Source organism: Pteropus medius, unplaced genomic scaffold (genome assembly GCF_902729225.1).
Source record: "Pteropus medius unplaced genomic scaffold, Ma_sr-lr_union100, whole genome shotgun sequence".
Classification (NCBI taxonomy): Eukaryota; Metazoa; Chordata; class Mammalia; order Chiroptera; family Pteropodidae; genus Pteropus; species Pteropus medius.
In genome coordinates, this window is record NW_024342467.1 from 11,427,196 (window position 1) to 11,434,949 (window position 7,754).

Sequence of the window (7,754 nt, forward strand, 5' to 3'; positions counted from 1 at the left end):
TACGATTTTCGGTCACCAGATGAGCTTTTATTGACCTTGGCCCCTTTATCCTTTTATGTATTTTCCAAGCGGATTCTGATGGCACAGAAAAAAACAGGAGGCGTATATATTTAATCAATAGGCTTTTATTTGGGGGTGTTTTTAGCACGTTTACTTTTCTTCAACATTTGTGTTTTGTAGTACTATCGAAGTAATACATGCACAGATGGGGTTATAATGGAAAGTCACAGTGCCTTGCCTCACTACTCTCTGCCTCTAGTCTCTTCTCCTAGAGACAACTGTGTCTATTTTATTTTTTCATAATACTTAGCTCTCTACTATTTCTGATTTAGATATTTCCTTATAGCTTCATAGCCAAGACCGCCCAAATTTATCTACTTGATTCTCAATCATGGTAATAATTTCTGAGGTGATTTGAGCTTTATTTGTATTTTGCAAATTTTAAAGTTAGTATCTATAAAATTTTAAGGTTAGTATCTTTATAAAGTTTTTTTCTCATACTTTTTGATAAAAGGTCGACATGGACTTTCAACCACAGTTCTGTTAGGGAAGTTAATTGAACATGAATATGAAGATTGCTACTCCTTGGGCAAGATTTCAAGATTTTACTATGTCTGCTATTGATAGGGCTAAACGTTTGAAATTTACCTTTAAAAAAGGTGTTGAACTTTATAATCAGGGAATTCTGATACCATCTGAACCTCCCAATCACTCTTCGCACCACTATAAGTGAGACAACCAGACATGATACATTTCTTGATGTGATACAGTGGTAACTACACAGCACTTTCTATGAAGTATTCATGAGTCTCCAAATTGAACTCAAACCTAATCAAGCTTAGATCTAATTACAGTTTACAGGAAATACAAGGAAAAGAAAACTAAGTTTAAAAACAAACACCAAGAACTAATCAACTTCCACAGGACAAATAATCTAATTTCCCCAACAGATTAACAATAATTTCCTAATACTAATTGATACTGAGTTCATATTCAAAATTTCACAATTGTCCTAAACTATTTAAATTTTTTTTGTTAAAATCTGCACTTAATTAAGCACCATGATTGTTTTTTCTTGTTTTGTTTCTTAAATCTCTTAATCCTGAATGTTCCCAGTTTTCCCTTTCTGTTCCACTCCATCCCCTCCCCCTGCCCCTTCCTTCCTTCCTTCCTTTTTCCTTCCTTCTTTCCTTCTTTCTTTCCTTTTCTCCTTTCCTTCCTACCTTCTGTCCTTCCTTTCTTTCCTTCTTTCTTTATTTTTAATTGACATTCACTTGTTAGAAAGACCTGGCCAACAGACCTATAGTATGCCTCTTTATAGATAATAGCCTCGTTCTAGATATATATGATTATTTCCTCATAATGTCATTTCACTTGCTCCTGTATTCTCTATACTTCCTGTATTTTAAAGACGATTAAATTCAAGTTAAACATTTTTGTTGAGAATATATCATGGGTAATGCTGTGTATTACATATCAGAAGTCACAATGTCATGCCATCTCACCAGCAATGATGCCAAAACAAATCAGTGGGTTGAGGTTGTGATATATAGAGTCCTCCCTTGTGAAGTCATATTCTGCCCTTTTGACTAGCAAGCAATCAGGGATCGATACCTCTACGCCATCCGAATATATGATTTTCCATTAATTCTTCATCCACTGGATTCAATTTCCACTGAAAACCCTTACGTGAATCAACTAGTCTATTCAAAATGGTGACTCTCCAACTCTGTCATCTCTACATTCACCAGCTGGAAATCTATTAAAATAATAGATTTTTAAAAGAGCTTTCTTCATTAACTATAGATTATTTGACTACTCCAAAATATGGTTCCTACTAAAAAGGATAAATGCTTAATTCTTTCTCTTTAATTGTCAATTTTGGAGTAAAGTGTTGGTGGAATAGCCACCTCCAAAGGTGGCATATGAAGGTTTTCAATGATCGAACTGAAAGAGATTCACATTTACAGTGCTTTTCTACTTAGATACATTTTATCATGTAGGGCACTCATAGCAGGCCACACCAAAATTTACTTATAATATATAACCAGTTCTGACTATCTAGATCTCAACACTGAGAAGTAAAAGAATGATAACAGCAATCAAAGATGAAATAGATAAATTAGACATCATCTAATTTCAAATTTTGTGCATCAAAGGACACTATCAACAGAATGAAAAATAAACAACCCATAGATTAGGAGAAAATATTTGCAAGTCATTTATCTGATATGAGTCTAGTATCCAAAATATAAAAAAAAAAAAAAAAAAAGCAACCCATACCAACAACAAAAAAACTCAAACTCAATTTGAAAATGGGTGAAGGACTTGAATAGACTTCTCCAAAGCGGATATACAAATGACTAATAAGTACATGAAAAGATGTTGAACATCTTGAGTCATTAGGGAAATGCAAATGAAAATCACACTGAGATAACACTTCACACCTACTAGGATGGCTATAATAATAAATTTTAAAAACCAAACAATACCAAAGGTTGACAAGTATGTGGAGAAACTGAAAATTGGAACTCTCATACACTGCTGGTGGGAATGCAAAATGGTGCAGCTGATGTGGAAAATAGTTTGGCATTTCTTGCAAAGGTTAAACACAGAAGTACCACATAACCCAGAAATTCCACTCCTAGGTGTATACCCAAGAGAACTGAAAACATATGTTCATGTAAAAACTTGTACACAAATCTTCATAGCAGCCTTGTTCATAATAGCTAAAAGGTGGAAACAACCCAAATGCCCATCAGCTGTTGAGTGGGTAAACAAAATATGGTGTATCCCTACAAATAGAATATTATTTAGCTATAAAAAATGAAGTACTGATACATGCTACAAGTGGATGAAACTTGAAAACATGATACTAAGTGAAAGAAGCCATACACAAATGGCCACATATTGTGTGATTATATTTATGTGACATGTTAAGATTAGGCAACTCCATAGAGACAAAAAGTAGATTTGTGATTACCAGGGGATGAAGAGAGTGGGAAATTGGGACTAAAGCTAATAGGCTCAGGGTTTCTTTTTGGAGTGATGGGAATGTTCTGAAATTAAATAGTGATAATGGTTGTTGCACAACATAGTGAATAAACCAAAACCTACTGAATTGTAAACTTTATTTAAATAGTAATTTTAGTCATATGAAGTATATCTCAAATTTTTAAATGCTCCCAGGAAAAAAAAAAAAGAAAGATCAACAAAGAGAAAGAGGGCATCTAAACAATCTACCTGAAATGTGAAACCATTATGCTGACACTTAGTCACTTTAAATGATTGCAGGATGATGCCAAACAAAATTGCCCCAATAAAGCAAAAATGAATCTGTGATGATGATGATTTTTTTTCTTCTCAATTTATTGCAGCAGTAAAAATGAGTCAGGTGTTATGAACGAGTAACAGAAGGACCCTATATAAAAAAGTTATGATCCTGTGTGATATATGATACATAATTGGTTATACAAACTGATGAAGCAGATATATGATAAAAGAAGTTTTAAACTGTTCACATATAAAAATATCATTTATAATTGACTATGATAGTGGCCCGGTCATGCCTAAGAATATAACACATTTTAAGAAAATCTGTTTAGTATCCATATTAGCTTGTATACACATAGATTATCTCTGAAAGGATATATTGTTGTAGCTGCCAGCCCCCGATAGACACACGGACCACCAGAAAGAGTAATAGGAAACACACTCTTTATTCAGCCAGCTGGGTCTGCCAGGGGTATGCAGACCCCAAATTAAGGAGCCCCGAAATGTAGGGTTTTTAAGCCCTAAACCCCATTCCTCATTCTGTGTGAACACAAGTCTATTTTTCTTCTATTTACTAACTGTCAACCCACAGATAGGTTGTGCAAGTGGGGGTACAGAAGCAGAAAGCTTATTGTTAGGATGTTATGTTCCAGTTGTACAGGTCCCTATCCCATGGGTGATAACCTATGTTCCCATGGGCGATAGCCAAGCAGTAATTTTCCAGCCAGCACATTCCCCACTGGCCTTAGCAAAAAATCAAATCCTTGATTCTTCATGCGGAACTTGCTCATAGCCTCTATTTTGTAACACTAAAAGTTTAACAGAATTTATTCTCTTCCTTATGTATGCAAACAAGAAATTAAGGAAACATGGGCCAAAAGTTAACAAGAGGAGGAGGATGATTAAAGGTCCAGCTACAGCAGATAGAAGGGTCGTTAGCCATGGTGACCAATTGAACATCGTATGAAACCAGTTATTTGATTCTAGTCTTTGTTTTTCCCTGGCATCTAAATTTCTCTGTACTAGTAGTAAGCTTTCTCTAATTATTCCAGAGTTATTGGCATAGAAGCAACAGGTTTCACCTAGAGCCATACATAATCTATCTTGTTCTAAGAATAATAAATCTAAACCTCTTCTATTTTGGAGGACTACTTCTGCTAGTGAATCAACTTGAAGTTCTAGCCTGCCGAGCTCAGTTAAATTTAGGGTAGTTCCTACCCTGACATAGTAAGGGGTTTTTGGGTTTAGGCACAACCAGCAATCTTGTCCTATGTCTAGGGTGGTCTTATTTAAGACCTTGTGTTTTGTCATTAGCAGAGATATTAATGTTCCTTCTGGTTTTGGTTGTGGCTGGTCGAATGCCTGGGCTAAAGAGGAAAAAAAGGAAGAAACAGAGAGTTAGACTTATGTACGCTTGAGTCTAAGTCTTAAGGGCCCATCTTCCTGAGCTGTCCACTCTCGTGCTGCCTTCATGTGGGAGTGACGAATCCATGATGGGATGTCATCTACTTTAACTGCAGTGGGCGTCGTCAGGTAGACAGTGAAGGGTCCTTTCCATTTGGGTTCTAGTCCCTTGGAAGTGAACTTCCGGATCCACACAAAGTCCCCAGGCTGAAACTGATGGGGAAGTCGTCCCTCGGGACTGAGTGGGCAGCACGAACTCAGGACTAAATCTCCTTCTGTACACTTTGAAGGGCCTGTAAAGACTTAAGTAAGACAAAGTTAAGCCTTTTTCTCATCTTCTATTCTAGGTACTAAAGGTAGGAGTTTTCCAAGGAAAATTTCAAATGGGGTGAATCCATTAATATATGGAGTACACCTGGCTCAGAGAAGAACCAAGGGGAGAAGTTCTACCCAGGTCCCACCAGTTTCTAATCCTAACTTGACTAATGTCTCTTTTAGGGTCTGATTCATTCGCTCTACTTGGCCCGAACTTTGGGGCCGGTAGGCGCTATGGAGTTTCCATTGCAAATTTAGGTAGCTAGCCAATTGTTGTGATACCTGTGCTATGAAGGCTGGCCCGTTATTCAACCCTAAAGTTCCAGGGAGACCAAATCGAGGGAGGATTTCTTGTAGTAGTATCTTAGTAACTACTAAGGCAGTTTCTTTCCTGGTGGGGAAGACCTCTACCCATCCTGAAAAGGTGTCTATAAAAACAAGTAAATATTTGTAGCCCCCCACTGTCGGGGTTATCTCAGTGAAATTGAATTCCCAGTGGTCCCCTGGATAAGTTCTTCTTTCCCTATGCCTAGGTTCTTCTATCTTCCCCTTCTTTGGATTAACTTGGGCACAAGCCGGGCATCGTGAGGCAATCTCCTCTGCAGTTCTTCTCCCTTCTAACAAGTGAAAGTAAGGATCTAAAGCTTGGAGCATCTTAATTCACCCTAGGTATGTGGTCTGGTGTAGTTGGTGGAGAAGAGACCTTCCAAGGGCTGTGAGAGCCCGATTTTTCTATCTGGGGTTGTCTACCACCCATGTTGGTTCCTAGTGGCTCCCTTGTCTTGAAAATATATGTTCTCTTCCGCCATATAGGTCAGAAACGGAGGCAGTTCTGGGTAAGGGACAACAGTCAGTAGATGTGGTAGGGGCCCCACTGGCCTTGTGGCCACTGTTCTTGTCTCTGCATTGGCTCGTGGGTTTCCCTCAGCCTCAGGACTATTCCCTTTTTGATGCCCTTTACAAAGAACAATAGCAAGAGCCTTAGGCATCTACATGGCTTCAAGTAAGGCTAAGATCTCCCCCTTGTTCTTGATGTCCTCCCAGCTGAAGTCAGAAGCCCTCTTTTCTTGTAGATGGCTCCGTGTACATGTGCAGTGGCAAAGGCGTATCGGCTGTCAGTGTATATTGGGACTGCCTTATCCTTTCCCCATCTTAGTGCCTCAGTGAGGGCGATGAGTTCGGCCTTTTGAGCAGAAGTCCTATGGGGAAGAGCTTGTGACCAGATGGTGCCAGTTAGAGAGTTACGACCACTGCCCCAGCATACCTCCTTCCTTCCTGCATGAAGCTGCTCCCGTCCGTGAACAGAACTTCATCGGCCTCAGGCAGAGGGGAGTCTTCGAGGTCTGGCCATGAGGAACACACAGCGTCAGTGAAATCTATGCAGTCATGAACGGGGGTCTCGGGGTCTGGGTCTGGCAACAGATTGGCTGGGTTGATGACAGTAGCTTTGGATTTTAGCCATGCGTTTGGGGTTATCTGGTGCCTCCCTGTTGTTGAACACCTTCTGGGCGTTCTCAACAAGTTGGGACAGGTTCATCCCTGCAAAACCTTCTAATTTTTGCAATTTACGCCGGATATCAGGGGCTGCCTGAGTAGCAAAGGCTATATTAATTGCCTGCTGGTTCTCAGGGGCCTCAGGATCAATGGGGGTGTGTACCTAGTACGCCTCGTTCAAGAAACGGTCCAGGGGATTCCTGAGGTCCCCGTATAACTTCAGTTGCCTTAGAAAGGTTAGTTGGCTGACGAGCAGCCATCCTAATTCCCCCAATTAGAATCTGGTGCTACCGATCTCATGCCATTCTCCCTGCCTGAGAATTGTGTCCCCAGTCTGGGCGAGTGGAGGGAAATTCCTCCTCAATCTGTTCCCCTGCTTCTTCAACACTCTTTCCTCCCGCAGCTATCTTTTGTGTTTCAGTCCAAATGTGTCCGTGATCTTCCTCGGTGAAGTGGGTAATTAAAAGCTGTTGGCAATCGTCCCAGGTGAGGCAGTGAGTCTGAAATACACTTTCTAAGAGTCCCATTAATGCCTGGGGTTTCTCAGAGAAAGGCGGATTCTGTGCCTTCTAGTTGTACAGGTCCCTAGTCGAGAAAGGCACATAAACCATAAAGGGCCTGTCTGCGTGATGCCCCTGGGGTGGTGCTTCTCACAAGGAGAGGATGGCTGGGGTGATGGTATCAGCTGATGCCCCACCCGGAGCGGGAGCAGGAGGTCCATAGGGGTTACCTGCCCATGTCTGAGGAGGTAAGGCGGTACTATTTGGCTTCTGTTGTCCTAGATTATAGGGCGGGGGAAGGTCACTGTCCTCCGGTGGAGATTGGAGGACTGAGGGACTGTGCTGTCTTGGAGATTCGGTTGCCGTATGTTTTGGGGTGCCCACAACGAAGACTCGCGCCCCTAGAGAAAGGGCACATTGGCGGAGCCAAGGTTTAAACATTGATCGATGTAATACTGATCAGGATGTCCCGGGTCTTCCGTGACAATCTTCCAAACATTCCTCACTAAACCCCTGTCAAAAGAACCCTCCGGAGACCAGTTTACATCAAAAGACAGCCACTCAACGTCACACAATGTTCTTAGTCTGCCTGGAGAAAACTTTATGCCATAGTCAGCTCCCTCTACAAACTCTTCTTTGAAATGTCACAGGAGACACCCCAAGGGTGTCTTTTGTGAACTCAGGCTTCCCCCCATCCCTTGAGCAGAAAACACGAAACAGACACTCAGACGAGAACAATTACTGGGGTGTAAGTGGACCCAGAGAAGT